Genomic DNA, 20859 nt, shown 5'->3' on the forward strand with positions numbered 1-20859 from the left:
GTCTCTTTGTGCACTTTGCCACTTCATATTGGGGTCTGCACATTTGAAAGAGCAGCCACCTCTACCTGTTTTTACTTACTGGCTTCAAACAGGAAATGACTTTCATTAATCAGCACATTAGAGATTCTGCAGGCCTCTTAAATCTTTTCTAGTGATGCATCTTTTCTGGACTGGTGCATATAAATGCCCTCCCAATTAGAAGGAATTGCAGGGCTTTTTTCCAGCGTTCGTAATCTCTTGCGCCCTCTTGTGTCTGTGTGCAGTTCTGCAGGTTCTCTGAAGCTGCCACAGGACCCCCAGCTCCTTGTTCGCAATAGCCTCTTGACTTCTGTAGTGTCCTGGGTGCCATCAATGCACCAAGTCAGGCAAGACAGAAACTAGTCCCACAGGTGGCTCCTTCCCCACTACCCCTGCCGAAAAGCTCGAATATTGGTTCTACTCCTCTTTCTGTCCTGAGGGGAAGACCACCAAGCTGTACTGGCTCTCTCTTCTGTACCACAGGTCTTTCGGAGAAGCAGCAAGCAACTCAGATTTGTTTTGTTCTCAGTTGTACTGCAGGCATCTAGACTATTCAGGTCCCTTCGGGGCTCCAATACAGGTGAGACAGAAACCAAACCTCTGGGCAGCCCCCTGAGAAGAAGCCAGAATGTTGGGCACAAGCTCAAACTCTTTCTCTTCTTGGGGAGTAGTGAAGAGTTTGGGGTTTTCTCTGCTCATTTTGCACCGAGTTGGGAGAAGAACCATGGCAAATAAATATGTGTTGGTTCAAATCGTAGCCTCTGTTTTCAGTCACCTCCAAACTATCACCCTTTCCTGTCAGCACTTAGATTCAAGGAAAACAGAAACAGTCCCCTTGAAAGTCTGACTATTGGACTTATATTTCAGTCTTTTCTTTCTCTCTCCAGGAAGAATCCAGGAGTTGGATGTTTTCTCCTGATTGCACTATGCTGAGCCAAAGGGAGGAACTATGGCAAGTGCCCTGACTTTTCCTACCCGTTACAATGTGGCTGGTTTTGCACTTGCATTGGGTACAGAAGTCTCTCCATTGGTTTCTGAATTTCTCACAAAGGGAATTAGTCCACGCACTGTTGTTGAGCTGGTGTCTCCATAGGAAAAAGGCGGGTCTGGGGATTACTTTTGCACCATATTGCTGATATCACCCTCCTATTACTAATTTTAAAGTTAAAATGTTAGAAGCATCCTCTCTAAATCTGGACAAAAGGAATATAAGGATGAGATTTTCACTGCTAGATATCTGTGAATCCAAAAACTAGAAAAGAGTTTGGAAACGTAACAGATATACAATTAATAACGAAAATTATTTGTATCCTATATACTATCAAGCACAGTTAGAACAAGTAAAGAAATCAGATATTTAGGTTGTAGAATAAACCACCCTAACATTGAGTGGCTTAAAACAGCAACAACCATTTTTTTGTTGTTTGTGAGTCTACAATTCTGGCAGAGTTGCCTGAAGAGAGCTTGTCTTTTCTTTAAGTGACATCTGTTGGGACAACTTCACTGGGAGATGGAGGATCCTGAACTCAAGACCTTAGAGATTGGTAAATGGGATGAGGCACCCAAATCCTGCAGGCCATGGAAGTACTACAGAAGACAATGCCCAGTTCTACCATTTCTGCGCCTCACACCCCAGCCCAACCCATGAGCTTTTAACAGCCAGTCTTTGTGATCTTTACTGAAGGACAGCTTTTCTCACCTACTGGAGCCACTTGGTTCAGACAGATGAAACAGTGCTCCGTGGGACCTCTGCCTAGGACCTCACTGTCGCTTGTCTTCTTGCTTTTCCTAACCTACTCTTCCTATCCCTGGCCTTCTCTGGAAGCACTTCTTGATAAATGACTTGTACAAGTCTTCATCTCAGGATCTGCTTCTGGTAACTCATTTTAAGTCAAGTATAAAATACATCTGTAGATTCTGAGAAAGCGACCAATAGGCTCATTGGGAAGCAACGCTGTTTTGTTTTAGATGCTATGTGGAGAAACATCATCGTGAGTTTGTTAGGATGGCTATCCCTGGGAGGGATCAGTGTTGTTATTAGTTTATGTTACAGACAATATCTGATCAATATACCTAATTTTAAATATTTTTTTTCGTTTCCTTAAATGTAGTACAATCTCAAATCTATTGTAATCATTATATTCAATTACTAGAAGAATAAATCACATGGAGCAAATGATTAACGTTCACAGGAAATTGCCACTTTTTCCACAATGATTATTTAGCTTGTCCGTGTGAAATGAAATTCCGGAGTCTTTCAGCAATGTTGCTACTCCAATTACAGTTTACGAAGTTTAGCTTGATTAATTAACACTGGATTCATGTAAACAACAATATTATGTTTGCTATACTGATAATGAATTTCCATTTATCAAAAAAAAAAAAGGAAATCAGCTTTGTTCATTGGAAAACAGAAGATTTTTCTTTCTTTTTTTCTCCTTCTGATTTTTTTCCCCTCTTCAAAAGTATGGATTGATTTAAATTCTAGGAAATAGTATCACATACCTAAATATTTTCAAAACCAACACACACACACACACACACACACACACACACACACAAAGTTACTTTAATTTAATAAATATAAAGTTTAAAATTGATGATAGACTGTTTTTTTAAGTGAGGGGAAAAAAAGTTTGTTAAAGGAGAACAGGATCAATTCACACAGTTACCACAACAAGTTAGCCAGACTGTCTGAAATACGTTTAAAGAGGATGGAATTCACACACTGGGACCTGAGGGTCAAGATGTGTCCTTTGAAAAGGACTGTATGTCCACTATTCACAAGGATGGCAGGCTTAGGATAATGTTAGTGATCCATGGAAAGCTGCTTAATCTGTAATTCTGTGCTGTAGCTCCAACTAAACTCTAATAATTGAATCTAGGGTATAAATGTTGGTAAAGTTTCTGAGACAGACAGCTAGGCATATAACTTTTGGTGGCCTAAAGCCAATCTAAATCAGATTAATCAGACAGAAATTCAAAGAATGAAATATAGTTAATTGGCCTGATCCACACAAATCAAAATGAAGTCAACTGGATTAAGTAAACTGCAACAGATCAAGCACACTGAGCTACTTCTATATTACATTTCCAGATCTGAAATCTCAGTGGTCTGAATCATTCATGAAGGGAAAGCTGGGACTTTTTAACTTAATAAAACCCCGTTTGTAAGCCAAAGTATTGATACATTTCAAAAGGTTTTGTATTTATTTTTCCAAAACAGTAATAAATTTTTAGTTGCTCTGGACTTGTGTTTTCTCATGTATCAGAAAGCTTTGCAGTTGTCACATCAGGGCAAAAGAAACATGAAGAGGGATGGCGTGGTTGAATATGGGGTAGAAGGTAGGGAGGTGATAGTGCTTTTCCTTCTCTTTTTTTTTTTTTTTTTCTTTCCCTTTATTTTCTTTTATTGTTTTCCTTTAAAAAAAAAAAAAAAAAGGAAAAGGTGTCAGTGTACTGTGAAGGAACCAAATACCCCCAAATGGCAGAAGAGGATGATGTGAGCCAGTAAAGGGGAGGGGATGGTAGAGGCTCATGGATGGTATTAAGGTAACGGATGTTAGTAGTCAAGTGCTTGTTACACAGGCAACACAACACTCATTGTGTATGTAAAATAGGGTTTTCCAACTCTAGCTAGAAAATCTCAAACTTCAGCATCACACTTGGTCTTGGCCAGACTCCTTAAAATATTTTTAATTCATTCACTCACTTATTCATTCATTCAAAAGGCATCTGGGTATCTTCTATGTACAAAGTTAGATGCCAGATATGGGAGAAGTGGGCAGGCAGGACAAAACACGTATATCTATGGGTTAGATAGGATCCTATTAGTTTTCCAGAGGCCTATAATCATAATACAATGCATAGAGGCAATATCGATCTCAAAAAATAAGAATGACAGATATCTATGGACTTGAATTGTCGGCAAAATTTTTGCAGTAAGAACTGGCAATTCGAATGGATTTCTGAAAGATAGCAACAGCTCCTTCAATTAGAATCACTGTAAATAATTCCTCATCATTAAAGATACTGATACTGAGTAACTTGGGTAGAAGAGGCAGAAGCCAAATTGCAAGACAATGCTATTATAGTAATTTTTTTAAATGATAAAAGAATCCATTCTTCATATCTGAAAGCTACCTAATTTACAGGTAGTCACAGTTTTAGTCACCTCTAAACATTTACTTATCTAAAGAGTGTTCCTTAATTATGTATTAAATTAAATGCCTGCTTCTCATTACAGATTTGCATTATTTTGGTACTGAATACATAGGCCTTTATTTTTCCAAAAACTTTCAATGATACTTTTTTATCATGTGCCTCTGAAACCCCACTGTGTGCTTGAAGAAGCTCCCCATGAGTTGGTCTTGGCCAAGTGTGTTTTTATAAAGCTTTCCAGGTGGTTCTGATGTCCCTTTCCAACTGAAAACCACTTCTGTAGAAGCAGCCTTCCAGTTTTCGCCGTTAGTCTAAACATGTTTCATCCATGCCACAAGGCTGTCATTTTTATTTCTCCTTCCAATGTACCTGAGTTTTCATCAACAAAATAGCATCAATTATATTACAGTTAATGCAGCATGACATTTTGCCATCACAGGTTTCCATGAAGATGGATTTTCCCTAAGAATAATGCTGGCTCCTTTCCACTTCCTTGTTCATTCTGCTGGTAGGGAGTAGAGTGCCTTGGAGAGTCTGTGTAGATGTGCTAGACCTCACCTGCTCATCCTTCACTTGGGAAGGTGTCCCCCAAAGAGAGGAGTTGATGGCATAAATCTTACCAGTGCAGGTGTACTATATAACATACATAAAATTTGGCATATATTACAAACAATAGCTCATAATGTTATCATTCATACGTACCAGTACATGCCTGTTTGAATTAGGCATTATAAACTGACCATAGGCAAAGTAAGTTGCCACCTCTCTATCATTGTTCTATGAAAGTTGGCTACTATCCTATACACAAGCTGTGCTTTATCAATGGCTCATTAATGTATTTAAAGCTCTTTCTCCTTAATAGTCATTATAAGTTAGGGAGAGAGCTAGTAAGGAGAACAATGAACAAATAAATGATTTGCTCACACTAGAGCAAGTCCACATAATTTGGATGAATCACAAGCTGCATTTAGAAAAGTAAAAATTACCTATGCAGCTTTTAATAGACAGCCCCTGGGGAAGAAAGTGGTTTCTTTTTTTATTGTTATTATTAGTTTCAGGTCTACAATACAACGTAATGATTAGACATTTATACCCCGCATAAAGTGATAACCCCAAGTCTACTACCCATCTGACGCCGTACATAGCTATTCCAATACAATTGACTATATTCCCTATGCTGTACTTTACATCCTATGAATATTGTGTGTGTATATATATATATATATATATATATATATATATATGTATATATATATAGTTGACATTCAATATTATTTTATATTAGTTTCAGATGAAGAAGGTGGTTTCTCACCATGGAGGTCTTTTTATACGATAAAATAAAACAACATCAATAATGTATGTGACCAGAGCTCTCTGAAATATATGTTTTGGCCCACAGCTTAAAATTGCACCATTGAAGGTACATGGTGTTACCCAGTCCCCTGCTCTTCTGGGGAAAACTAGTTTGACTGACATATGGTTTAAAGGATATTAGACACTGGTAAGTCTATGTAACAAGAGGAAGAGACACAAGAAAGCTTGCTACAGGAAAACAAATTAGATGGAAACAGTTGCTAGGAAATAGGGCAAACTGAGTGCACTGGAACACTTAGATGGGGCAACTCTGAAGAACTAACAATGTTACATACCCATTCAGAGACCTAAGCAGACTGGCTTTCAGCCCATGGCAGAGCATGATACAAACTGTGTAATCAGGTCTTGCAGATACAGAGACATACTCATTGTACACATACCCAGAGCTCTGCCTCCACCAAATGAGTAAATAATCAAAGAACCATATTAGTCTACATATAGTCCATCACCAAAGTAGATTTGAATGTGGCCTAACTTCATTCAAATTAATGATATTTCTCACAAGTGCATTGTAGACAAACGTATGTGTAGAGATAACATATACAAAGAGCATAAAGAGAGCATAAACCCGAGTATAAACCTTAATCATGATTTAAGGGAGTGAAAAGGAAAAGAAATATGCTCTGAATTGTCCAGACAAAAAGTCCTATGCCATCTCTCTTTAGAATTTCATCTTTAGTATTTCTCCCTCATTAATTCTGACCATTCTTATTTTCTGTTCAGCGCATGTCGGGCATTTGATTAGAATATCACCTCAAAAAGATCAGTCTCCTTTCTATTTATTTATATTCATGACATCTAGATTGGGCTTGGGTGATATCAACTGAAGAAATATTTGTTGAATATTTGAAATAATGACTGAATATTTTATCATCCATTCATTTGCTTTTATTTTTTATATGCCTATCCTATCTTTAAAAATATTTAAGTTTTTTGAGAATAATACATTGTATTTATATGATTTATCACCCAATCAAAAATGTAGGTCAATATTCAGCAGATAATAGATATTCAACAAGTATTCATTATAATAAATTGAATATCTTTAGTCAGGTGAACCATTTGGAGAAAGGGTAAACCTATGTTAGCAGGACATTAAATAGATTTCAAAAGCAATTTAATGTCCCTAAATTTTTTGTGAGATTACAGTAGTTCTTAACAATGACAGTACCAACAACAACAAAATAAACATAGCAATAATAAATATTCATTAAATACTTGAGCAAAATTCTAATGGCCAGGAATATAGAAATAAACAAAACAAACAAGAACCCCTGCGTTCATTGAGTTTACATTCTAGTCGGGGGAGACAAAGCATAAATAGTTAAATATATAGTGTTAGATGATGACAACTGTTTTAGAGAAAAATAAAGGAGGAAAAGGGAATATGAAGCATTGGGATGTTGTAATCTTTAACAGCATAATTAGGTGAGATGGTAACATTTGAATAGACACCTGCACTAGGTAAGCGAGGGAGCCATGGGAACATCTAGGGGAAACATGCTGGGCAGTGAGAACAGCAACATCCTGAAATGGACTCTGCCTAGTATTTGAGAATAGCAAGGAAGACACTGAGGCTAGAGCTGAGTAAGTAAAAGGAAAAGTAATCGGAGATTCAACAAGAGGCAGATCCTGCAGTGTCTTGATGATCGTGGCTTTTGTTTCTTTTGTTGTTTGTTGTTGTTGTTGTTGTTGTTTGTTGTTGTCAGTGAGGTGGTGGGTAATTGAAAGATAATGAGAACAGTCCTGTCACATTCTGACTTTGTATTAATAGGAACACTCTGCTGTTGTTCTAAGAAAAGACTGAAAACAGGCAAAGATAGAAGCAGCTAGACCAATAAAGGGACTGGATTTGGCTTGGATCAGGGTGTTATCAAGCAAGCAATGAGAAGTGGTTAGATCCTGGATCTGATTCAAAGGTAGGAAAACTAAATTTTCTGACAGAATGAATGTAGAGATTGTGGCTTGCATGATTGGAAGGATAGCATCATCTTTGACTGAGAAAGGAAATACTGAAGCACAGGTTTAGTGATCTTGGTATTGGAGCTTCTTGAGGGATGGATTAGGATCTTAGTTATGGACACTTAAAGACAGCAATGCTTATCAGGCAACCACGTGGGAATGCTCGGGAGGCAGTTGGAGATACAGGTCTGAAGTCCTAGGAAGGGGACTTTACTACAGACACAAATTTTAGAAAAGATAATTAATTTTAAAAATGTCTGTTTACATAACAGGTGATGAGATCTATTAAGTGGAATTGTTTGTCTTTATTAGCTGCACAGAAAATTTATCTATATTAACTGGAGAAAAGTCAAGGCAAATGAGAACAAATTTAAGTAAGTGGGTAGATGGGGTAGGCTGAGTTCATGGAAAGTTCTCTTTCTCCTGCTTTTATTTTCTCAACAAAACAGAGAATAAACTTAATAACCAAAAGTGATGATGAAAGTTGAGGACTAGATTATCAGGTGTCCTCTCTTGATAGAACATGTGCTGTCGCTAATCAATTTACCCTGTGTCCTGTATTGGCTTTGTTAGAATACCCTAAATGTTCTATACTCAGATTTTTCAATAAACAACAAAACTTTGTTAGAGTTATTTTTCTCACACACAAATTGGTAGCTTAAGTTACTTAATTGGCAACCTATCTGAAAGTCATAAGTTCACAAATAAATCTGGACAATCCCTAATGGTCCTTCTTACAGGTTTGGCTGAGAGATGGCCAGAAAAAGAGAATCAAATACTTATTTTTCATATTCCGGGGGGAAAAAAAAAAAGATTGTTCTTTGACCAAAGTTCCAAGTTGTGAATATGTTACCACCATTAGGTAACATATTTTGAAAATCAGCCAATCAACAACAGCCTTACTCAAGTAACTATGACTCCTTAAACAGCCAATCAATGACAGCAGTAGCCAATCAGCAAGTACCTCAGTTACTTTCTGTGTTTCTGAAAGAGAGCTGACCAACATCAGTTTTAATACAGTGACCCCCTGACATAGGCACCCTAAACACTCCCTCTTCTGAAAGTCTGCCAATCTCTGAAAGTCAGGCTTCTCAAAATCTTATGTAACATCATTTCTGGCTTTGTTTACAGAGACAATGCCTTACAAGTATCCTTTTCACTTGTAGGCAAACTGAAAGTTTATATTTTTACATCAAATATTTCAGTTTATTGGTTGCAAATCCCCAACACTTTCAACAACTCAACCCCTGTTTACAATTACTTAGGAATTTGGACTTGTAAGTGACAGAGGCAACAAAGCTGAGTGAGATTATGAAATTCAAAATATTCCATTCTTGTGGTAGTTTCTATTATCTTTTTTTTTTTTTAATTTATACCCCTAAATGTCAAAATTGTAAATGTTGTGATAAATTTTCTGAAAAGTGGACATTCCCGAAAAAGGAGAATCCTTTTGGAGCTCTTTGTGGTGCCGAATGAAATTATTTATTCAATACTGAAAATAGTGGAAAGTCAGATATAAACCAGTGTATTGACATAAGAGATGGATGATTTCCTCAACTAATACCAAAATAGTGACAAAATAACAAAAATTTTGATTAAGTGAAACTCATCTGAAGAAACAATTGCAATAGAAGTAGTAATGCTCTCCCTACCATATATCAACAATAATCTTTCAGCACACACACCTTGAACATAAAGCTACCAAAAGTATTTTCTGATTCTAAAATTGCAATCAATTTTCAAGTTCCAGAATTAAACTTACTACAATAATAATAAGTTGCTATATTTACTATTACAGAGATTATCAAATATCTAAATGCTCTTTACTTTTACAAAATTGTCATGATACAAATAATCACAATGCAGAAGAAAAACTTTTGCTTGTGCAACATTTTTCACATGAAAAAGGGCTTGTTTATAAGGCTATGGGAAATAAAATTATTTTCAGATGAAACATTAGGAAAAAACAGCAATTTTTTTTCAGAGTATTTTTGAGTTAGTAGGTAATTAGAATTTTTTTTTCACTCTTTATAAAAGTAATATAAATACAAATTTTGGTAAATGTCTGTGTAAAAGTGCAAACAAGATTTATGCAAAGTTGAAGCCAAGTATGGATGCTTCTGTGGAAAGTGTTGGCTGTTCTGTCCATATTCTGTACGACACTGCTCAGAGAGCATTCCATATCATTTCTATTGGCATTGAAGGGGTTGTATGCAATTGTTCTCTAATTTCAGCATTTGCACTGTCAAAGTAAGAATTAAAGAATTTTTGTGATTTTGTTGAAAGTCAGTATTTTTCAGTTCTGTCACATTTCAAAACCTCATTGGCTGTCTTTAACAGATACAGTTGAGAGAATCTCCAGTTTATTTGAAGGAAAGAAATTAAACTCTAATTTCTAAGAAGAGCCCCCAAACCAAAATTCTTGCTGACTTTTAAAATATTCCATTGAGTGTTTACTTCTTATTTCTTGTTCATAATTTTAAATATCTCTTTAGCAATAGGATTATGTGAGTCAAAAGAAGCAAACAGTGTAATTGAAGTACTTTGTTGCTTAAAAAAAAACCTGTGGAATATGTTAGAGAAAGAACTGATGACAAATTTATCCCTTCAAGTGTAAAGGCTGTTTTTAAAAACGACAGTACTATGAATGGAAAAGGAATACTACCTTTAGTCTGTAATTATTATGGAACTTGCCATGACTGCCTACTGAAACGTATTTCATATCTTAAAGAATTTTATTCTTTTACATGAATGCTCTATGGAAACAAGTGGAATAACCACGTGTAGTGAAGAACAAAGGAATGAAACTGAAGACAATTCTCTTTCTACTCAGCGAACAGCATTTGAAAATTTATTGATCAAGAGATGCCACATATAAAGTAAAGCATAGGGAATATAGTCAATAATACAGTAATAAGCATGTATACTGCCAGGTGAGTACTAGACTAGTCAGGGGGATCACTTCTTAAATTATATAAATGTCTAACAAACTATGCTATACACCTGCAATTAATATAAAATAATAATAAAAAAATTTTTAAGATGCCACTTAAACCTGAAGAATGAAAAAGCTAGTTATTCCAGGAAGGTGGTATTATGTGTTTCAACAAATCAAATTTGAAAAGCAATTCTCAGACTTGTTAACTTTATGTCAGTGCATGATTATATACTACTGGCTTAGAGTGCTAATATTGAGTGTGTTTTCTCGTTAACCTATTTTCAGTGAACAAAAGAAGTTGGATGTGACCACTATAGAAGCTATGTTACAATGTTAATGGAACACAGACTGAAAAGAATTTCATAAACAAATTCTGTGAAACAAGGAACTTTGCGGGAGTGCCAAATCATAAGGGGAAATAATTTTTAAAAGCAGAGGTATATTTTAGAAAAAGAACGGATTTTTTTTTGTTTGTTTTTTTAGTGTAGCTATGCCCTTGCAATCTTGTTATTTTATCTCAAAGTTCATAGGCACAGCACTTAGAAATAATTAAAATTTACCTTGCATCTTGTATTTTTCATTTGCTAAATCCGGCAATCTTAATAAGGGTTGAGATTTTCAGAAGAGATTAGAAATATGAGTCACCTTAGAAAGTGCCAGAATGAATGAACCAGGAAAATGTAGTGTGATTGTCAGGCAGCATTTTAGGGCCCCTTGAAGTTTGAAGTTACAAATTCAAAGTCAGACTAGTCAGCATGTTAATGTGTTTATTTCCAACCACCTTCATCTGTGTGGATGTGGAAATGAAGTGGACAGAGATGCATTTGATTAGGGCTATAGTTTTACGAATAATATTATTCTAATAGAAATATATCTGTTACCGGGGATGGAAAGAGTTCTTGCTAAACGTCATGGGACGGAATTCCAGGACATACCAAAATATTAACACATGCAAACAAAGCCAGGAAGCCAAGGATTTATTAAAAGAAGGGGAATAGTACGGTACACTCTCAAGATGGTGGAGAGTAGACAGGCCCAGGAAAAAGGCAACTGCACTGAAGAACAAAGAAACTTAGGATATTTGAATGAGGGCACAAAATATTCAGGGGTGCCATTAGAGGGGTTCCCAGGGCATTCCACAGGGCGGGTTTCCGCTGACCACTCCTTCTCTTTGGGAAGTGAGATTCCTCTTGTAGGGACTGTCATGGCAGCACAGGGGCTGGAGAATTTTTTCTGACCACAATGCTAATAGTGTTATGATCCAATACAATTAGCTGTAGCTGCGCCTTTTCTTATGAATGATCTCATCTCCTCTTTTCTTTGTTTCTTGCTTCCTTTCCTCCTTCCTTTCCTCCCCCCTCTCGCTCCTTGGTCCTGCCTATGGTAACATTTCCATTAAAATAATTATTTGACTCCCGTCTGAACTAGAAGAATCAATATGCTAAACTCCCTCCCAATGAGAAGTGGTTACTTAAGATAAACTCTCACTTCCTTATGATTTTAAGATCTGAAATAAAAACAAAGAAAAAATCAAACTGCATTCAATTCAAAAAATTAGTTAACCAAACTATATTCAATTCAAAAAATTAGTTAAGCAAATGTGAAAATGATTAAGGAACAACTCATTCAAAATGGAGTCAGGAAGTCAAGAGGGAGGGCTCTCAGGCACATATCCCTCATCACAGCCTATTTTACATACCCTGGGTAGAGAGAAGAAAGATTTTGTCCTGTCCAGAAACAACTCAGCCAATTAGAAGCCACTACAACTGAGCCACCACAACCCCAAACTCTTGCTCTCCTCCAATGAACTTTTGTTCAAAACCACCCCTCTCAACTTCTTCCCTTCCTTTTTATAAGCACGCTCCTCTCCTTTGTTCTCCAGACTTGCCAATAGTTTGCCGTCGTTTGCATGCCCGGAATTGTAATTCCTCTGCTAGTCCTGAATATGCTCATTTGCTGCTTGATAACCCTTGTGGTTTAATTTTTAAGGTTACCATATATAATATGGCAACGCCATATATAATAAACGCCAACACTGAAAGATGTCTGATGTCTCTTTTAGCCTGTTTCTATCTTTGCTCTTATTCTTCCTAAAGAATGCAAGGAATGTCACATTTGTTAAGATATAACAAAGAACAAGAAAATGGAGTGATGTTTATAAGAGGCAGAAATGGAAAAATAGCTAGAAATAAGGATTCAGGAAGCATAGGTCGTAATTTTGATCCATTCACCAAGTCAATACCATAGGTCCATCTCTGTGATCGCACCAGCAAATGTGATGTCATTCCCAAAATAATATGCAAATGCTGAAGAGATACATATGATCTTACTTGACATAACTTGAACTCTTCTAAAAATGGAACAAGGCCCCTGCAAGCAGAAAGAATTACTGGGGCAAAAGTGTTCTCTTTAGAACTTTATCTGCAGTTGTCATTTCTTATTCTTATAATAATAAGGTTGGAAGCTTTTGTTATTCTTTAATTATTTTTGTTTTTATATATCTGAGCTTGTATTTTTCAAAGAATTTTTACTATGATATATACACACATGTATATATTCCATCTAAAATGTCTCTGCTGTAATGCAGAGACAGAAAACATTCTCCATTTTTCTCCTAGTCCCATAACACAAATGCTTTTAGACAGTCAATGATCTATTTCTTTAGTAAGTCTCATTCTGTTTCAGTGTTTATGCATGAGATTGATCTAATGCCCAAAGGAGAAATATCATCGTCAGCTTTTACAACATTTTCAGAAAGGCACATATGCATTTTGCTTCTCCTGTTTTATGATGCTCTTTTTACTGCTTTCTCTTAAGAACATATTATGAAAAATCCAATTTCCCTGCAGATATGTTGGACTGTACTGTTTCTTGAAAGTTGGAACAAAATCTACTTTTCAGATGACTTATGCAATTTGGTACCAAATAGGTGGGTGTCCAGCTTGAGACATTCTTTTAGAATTATCATTTGCAATATTTCCACAGTCTGAAACAGGGACTCACTGATTGTTTTTAACCTGATGTGCATCCAGTAATGAGGAGTCAGGCACCGTGCTAAGCATAGATTTGAATAACCTCATGAATTATTCGGTAATAAATGACTCAGTGAGCCAAACAGAGAATCTAAAGAAAATAAACTGGCTCTAGAATGAAGGTGCGGGAGAGGAAAGAAAGGGAGGACGGTCAAGGGATAAGGGGAAGGTTCCAATGAAAAACCAACTGTCATCTTTCTTCTCAAGTCACCATTTGTTTGAATGCATGTATATATATTCACTTATTTTTAATGTGATAGTATTTGATATATGGGAAAAATAAATGTAACATATATGTATAAACTAAAACACAATAAAAATGAATATCTATTAGGAAGTATAATTACACAGTATCATTTTATCTGTGTGTTCCTCCTTACCCACTGCTTCTCCCACAAATGTGACTACACAATGAATGTTATTTTTATATCCTTCTGTAGCCTTACATTTTTTACTACTTACATATTCATTCATAAACATGAAATTGTCAGTTTCCCTTCTTTTGATGTTTGTAAACACAGTATCATACTGTAAGTAGAGTTATTAGATTGATTATACCATATTCATTAGAGCCTCGGTGACTCTAAAACTTGTGTTCTTCACCTCTGTTCACAGCTAAATATAGTTAATAAGGCAGGTGACCAAAATGGCTAACATCATTTTTGCTGAAGGTATGACAAAGCAATTTTAAAAGAGCCTTAAGCAAATAGTTTAGAACATTGCTGGAGTAAGTTTATAGCCCCTCAAGGTGCTACTTATAAAGCAGCCTATATTTAAATATTTATGTTCTAGAATATTTCTTTTTTGCTATAGTGTGCCATACAGCTTCATTATTTATTTCCATGTGCAAAGTATCCAAGTAGGTGAGTAAATAATTCCACTTATCCATTTTTCTGTATATCTGAGGTCTTTCTTGGCTTCTTCCTCTTTTTCTCCCTCTCTTCTTTCATCTTCCTTCTTTACTGACTTTCTCTTTCCCTCCCTTCCTCCTTCCACTCTTTCATCCCTCTTTTTCTTCTTTACTCTCCCCTTCCTTCCTTCCTTCCTTCCTTCCTTCCTTCCTTCCTTCCTTCCTTCCTTCCTTCCCTCTTTCCTTTCTTCCTTCCTTCTTTCTTTTCTTGTTAATTTTTTACTTCTATTACAATAGCTTTGTCACAATATTTTTTAAGACTTTATTTCTTTTAGAGAAAGTTTTGGTTCACAGCAAAATTGAGAGGAAAATACAAATATTTCTCATATGCCCCCTGCCCCCCACACACACATACATAGCCTCCCCCCACTAGCAACATTCCCCACCAGAGTGGTACAGCAGATGAATCAACACTGACACATCATAATCACTTAAAGTCCAAAGTTTGCATTAGGGTTTGCTCCTAGTGTTGTACATTCTATGGCTTTGGACAAATGCGTCCTGACATGCATTCATTATTATAGTATCAGAGAGTATTTTCACTAACCCAAAAATCCCCCATGCGCTGCGTATTTATCGCTGCTCACTTCTCTGACCTGCCATACTCTTGACAGAAAGAAAGCATATAATGTGTTTACATGGAAGTGAAATTGCTGGATCATTGGTTGCACAGATATTCAACCCCACAAAATAATGCCAGCTTATTTCTCCGGATATTTATACTTCCACCAGAAATCCATTGATTTCTCTCCTCTCTAATACTTGGATTTGTCTGACTTCTTAACTGTTGTGGAAATTATCATCTCTGGGAATGAAATTATGTCAATGGGTTTTAAATGGTAATTTGTATTTCCCTTATTACTATGAGGTTAAATATCTTTTCATGTCTTTGTTCTGTCATCATTGTTTCCTCTTTTGTGAGATACCAGTTTATATCTTTCTCCTAATTTCCTATTGTGATTTTCCTTTTTTAATTGATTTGTTAGGGTGTTACTAATCCTAAATTGCATATATTGCACACATTTCTCAGTTTGTGTCTTATCTTTTCACTGTCTATTGTTGAACAGAAGTTTTTAAATTAACAAGTGGTGGAATTTATCTATCTCTTAATGCTTTGAATGTATTTTATCTTTCCCTAGTTCAAATTTAGAACAAAAATAAATATTAGTCTTTATTTTCTTCTAAGGTCTCAGACATTCTCCTTCAATTTTTTAAATCCTTAATTCATCTGGAATTGGTTTTTATGTATGGTGGAAAGTAAGAATCCAACTTAAAGATCCCGTTTATGTGGATAATGAATTGTTCAGTCAACCTGATTAAATAGGCTCTCCATTCCACAATTATCTTCAATTCCAGCTTTGTGATATGTCAAGTTGTACAAGTAAAACAGTCTATTTCCCAGATCGTTATTTTGTTCCATCAGTCACTATTTTTCAATCCCTGTGACGATTTCATATTGGCCTTACTATTACAGGCTTATAGTAAACCTTAGTATCTGGTAGGACAGACATAACCCTTACTCTTCTTCCTCAGAAAGATATTAGCTATTCTTACTGTTTTGCTCTTCCAGATCAATTTTAGAATTAGTTTGTCAAGATACATGAAAAACCCTTCTGCAATTTGGTTGAAATTGCATTGAATTTCAGATAAATTAAATGACAATTGATGTTTATGTGATTTTGAGCTTTCATATCTGTAAAAATAGTATAGCTCTCCATTTATTTAGGTCTTTCAGAAAAAAAGGAAAAAAAAAAAAAAAAGATTGGATATAGGCGTTTATCCTCTCTCCCAATTTTGAAGCTTAGCAAAACGCTGGCTCAGCTGGTCTGAACTCAGTGGAGCTCTCGACCAGCGTTACGCTCTCCAATAGATACAGAATGCAAATCACATGTACAGCTTATATATTTCTAGTAGCCACATTAAGAAAAAAAAGGAGAAGAACAGATGTGAAGTTAATTTTAATAAGGTATTTATTTAATTCCATATATCCAAAATATTATTATTTTGACATGAAAGCAATATAAAATTATTAATGCAATACTTTATAATTCTTCTCTTTGTCTTCAAAATCTAGTGTGCATTTCGTGCTTAAAACACATCTCAATTAGGAACAACCTTATTTCGAGTGCTCCATAGCCATATGAAATGGGGTTAGTGGCTATAGTATGGGACAATGAAGCTGTTGCATTTCCCAATTGCTTTGATCAGGAAGTATTATGAAATACAAGTTGTTTTTTGTGTGTTTTTTTTCACATTGAGATTTTTTTTTTTTTCACAAATTTTTTAAATGTTTATGTTGCCAAAGCTATTCACTCTAACTTCACATTTTCTGGCTTTGTTTCATATGTACAAATATTTCATTCAATACAAGATTCCATGAATAATTACCAATATTTTTTCTAGTATGTTGATGGTTTTTCTACTAATATTTGCGTTTAACTTTACAGAAGTATATTTTAGAAAAATAATTGTGTAGAAATCTCATTTAATTTTTACTTCAGTGATTATACAATTTTCCTGAAACAGTAATGAATAATTCATTCTTTCATCGCCAATTTGAAATGCCACTTTTATCATAAATTATCTTGATTTCTTCGTCATTTTTTCTGGTTCTGCTACTCCAATAATCTTTCTATCTATTAGATTTTAGTACTTTAACATTTTAATGAGTTCAGTTTCATAGCAAAGCATAGTATATATTAGCATGAATATTTATTTATTGCTTTCCTTGTTTATGGATTTTTCTTGTACATTTATTGTTTTCTTTTATACTTTAAACATCCTTCAATGCAGATAAAAAGATGTGCTAAGATTACAATTGTTAAACTTTTAGTATTAATTTTGGGATAATTTTTATCATTAACATTCTCATTCAAGCAATGGCTTACTCTCAATTTATTCACCTTCCTAGTGTCAATTACTGGAATTTTAAATTTCTCTTCACATGAGTCCTATAAAGTTTATTTCTAAGACAAGCAATTTTATTTTTTAAACTTTTATTAGGGAAAATTGCAAACACAATCAACAGTAGAGATATAGTAAAATGAACATCTGTTTATCTATTACCTGGATTCAACAGTTAACAACTAATGACTACTCTTGATTTATCTATATCCTCCCTCAGGTCCAAAACACCCATTCTATTTTGAAGCAAGTTCCAGAAATTGTGTTATTTTATATGTGCTTCATATGTTACTTATTTCTGTAACTTTCACTAAAAGATAAGGACTCATTGTTTTAAACATAATCACATTAATATTATCACAGCTCAAAAATTAACTATAATTCCAGGATAAGCCAATTAAACTTTCTAAACTACAACTTCCTCATCTGGAAAATGGGAGAAATAGTAGTACTACCTCTTAGGTTAAAAATACAAAAACTATCATTAATGATGATTTAAAAGATCATATTCATTTTTCATTTAGCCTACTGTATGACAGGTTTTATTGACGTATTTTTGCATTGAATTGTCATGCATTCTGGAATGAAAGCTCTCTAGTAATTACATATTGATATTTTAATACATTTTGGGTATTAAGTGGTATCTTACTTTATATTTTTGTATCTATCTTGCCCATGAGTTTACTTTCTAGACCTTTAACTCATTTTTGTAACCGGGTTTTATTTCTCTATGCCCTGGAATAGATCAACTATTACCAGAATTACTTGTAACCAAAACATTTAAAACTTGTTCATAGAAGCTTCTGGTCTTTACAACATTTGGGGAGTAATTCTTTCTCAGTTTCTTCACCTGGCTTTATTCCTTCTCTTTGTTAAAGTGAGAGACCTGGTTACATGCTCCTTCTCTGGTCTCATAAGTGATATTATACATTAATATTATACTCGTATTGTCATTTTTCTGTATAGTCTTCCTCTCCCATTGAGTGTGAGCCTTTCAAAGATAAAAACCATTTCTAACAATAGATACTTGACAAATGTTGACTAAATAAATGAGTGAATAAATTAATATATATATGTAAAGCACCTAATACACTGACTGACATAGATTTCAGCTGCTTTTTTTAAATATTTACCAAGAAGAAAAAAATTCAATTATGGATTTTGGAGATGAAGATCAGAATCTCATTGTGCTCCAAAAAATCACTATTTCCCTTTGAGACTTTATGTAAAACAGTGGCTATTGAAGCAACTACCCTCCCCAGATTGTAGGATATGTGAATTACATGTCTTTGGTTTTCTTTTCTACATCAATTCCCTGTTCTGGACTTCTTAAAAGATATACATTGAAGAATACCATGTACGGAAAATAGAGGAGACAAAATATTTGAAAGGATAAGTGAGAACAAACTTTCTCAAAATCATAAATTATATGGTAATGCCATTAAGCATTCTTCATGCAGATAGAAAAAGGATAAACTCAGCAGGTGATGATGATAAAGAGAGCAAACATTCATTTTTGGTCTGAAGGAAACTTGCTGTCCTCCCTCAGGGAAATCATTTAATATACGTGAGACTCAGTATCTTTATCTCTTACTCACAATGATAACTCGTTTTACACAAATTTAGCCCACTAACTTCATAATAATTAAAATGCTGAAAGGAAAATGAAAAACAATTAACACTATTAAAAGAATTGTAGATGTTGGATAACAATAAAGTGAGAATTTCAAACCATCTAAAAGTTACGTTAAAATAAATACTTAGTGTTGATCATGAAATTGTGAAATGCTTCAGGTTTATGTTTTAGATCTGAAAATGAATTTATATACATCAGGAGATTTTGTCAGCTTTATGGCTCAGCTTAAAAAATAATCTTGAACAGGCAGGGCTATTCCTCAATTTCAACTGTCCTGGAAAGATAACAAGTTTTGTTTTGTTTTTTGTCAATGAGTTATACACATTTTGCTTCCATTCAGTGTTAAATATTAGTTCATGTCCTGAACATTTGAAACATATACTTGCTTGGATCATGTTCTAGATATTTCTCTCATATTTTGTTTGGTTTCATTGTGTTTAATGCTTTTGTTTGCTTTTCACAAAATATACACTTGAAGTTTTGTACTTCACTGGATTTTGTTTTTCTGTCTCTATTTTGAGGGAGTTGGTAGAAAAGATATAACCTGCTATGTATACAGAACAACCATGAAAATATTTCAGAGTGAAATAGAAGTTAACAGACACCCAATGAAACCAATTGTATTTTTAGTGAAGATTCTCAATTGTATGTCTAATCTCTCCTATTTACTTTTTCTAGTAGCTCTCTGTCTAAAAAGCAGCCCCTCCCTCCACCTCCCCCCACCACACACACACACACACACACACACACACACACACACACACACAATGTGCCTTTGGGGATCTACTAACACCTTGTAACCTTCTGGCCTTGTTACAGTCATCATCCCTGGAAGCCTAATTGCGGATATTTAATTCAGCTCATCAAATTGTAATCATCTAGTACACATCTGTTCATGTCAATATAATTGATATTCTGCAGAACAAGTCAAACAAAAACCCACTTTTTGATCACTACAGCACTTAAGAATGACAGGACTATATATAACATAGCAGCCAATATCACATCTTCAGTAGACTTAGTTCTGTACTTCACCCTGAAAGTTTAATAAAACAAAGCCCTGCTCCACACTACCCAATCCATCCATTTTTAACACCTCCCATTTTATTGTTTCTTCACAAAGCATTTGAATCCGGAGCCCAGTGATGCAAAATGTAACATTGTATTTTTATAGTGTTAATTTCCTCAAATAATGCCTTCATCCATTCTGTGCACAGCACTGGGGGATGTGAATGTCTCTTCTTTTTGGAGATAAACAGTTTTCCTCTTGCCAGTTCCCAGCAGTTTCCCTGACATCAAATATAAATACACATCTGGAGGTCCTTGGATACCTCTTAAAGAAAAAGGTATCAAAGCTAACGCAGATGCCATACGAGCCTGACACCAGGATATTAAAAAAAAAAGGAGCCTCTTATCTATAATTAGGCTCTCTTCCATTTTCATATTACCATCAATAGACCTTGTTTTCAGTTTCTTTTTAATTTCAGGAGAGCCTCTTAAACAGTAACTTTTTTTTTTTTAAAACAGAAAACAGTGGCCAAAAGTTTTCCTGAAAGAAAGGTATGTTTTTTTGTTTTGTTTTTAATGATATCCTAGTCAAAAAAAGGACGAGGTCCTGGGACATACAGTATGAAACACCAGCAGCTGGCCGAGATGGAGAAAACAAACATGTCCCATGTTCTGGAGCTGACTGGACTCTTTTTTATGCAGGGGTTTTGGGGAAGACAGATGGAAGTTGTTTGGCAAGAACTTACATTGGCTATAGATTAGGGGGGTGGGAAAAGGTGAAGTGGGGGCAGTTCTAAGGTAGGTGCATAGTCTGTAAGGAGGAAAGATTTACCATTTCCTGATTGGTTGTGGACAACAATCCAGAAAGTGCTGTAGCATCTCACAGTGGCTAATTTTTTTGTTACTGGTTTCTGCC

Source organism: Rhinolophus sinicus, linkage group LG05, assembly GCF_036562045.2.
Source record: "Rhinolophus sinicus isolate RSC01 linkage group LG05, ASM3656204v1, whole genome shotgun sequence".
NCBI classification, from domain to species: Eukaryota; Metazoa; Chordata; class Mammalia; order Chiroptera; family Rhinolophidae; genus Rhinolophus; species Rhinolophus sinicus.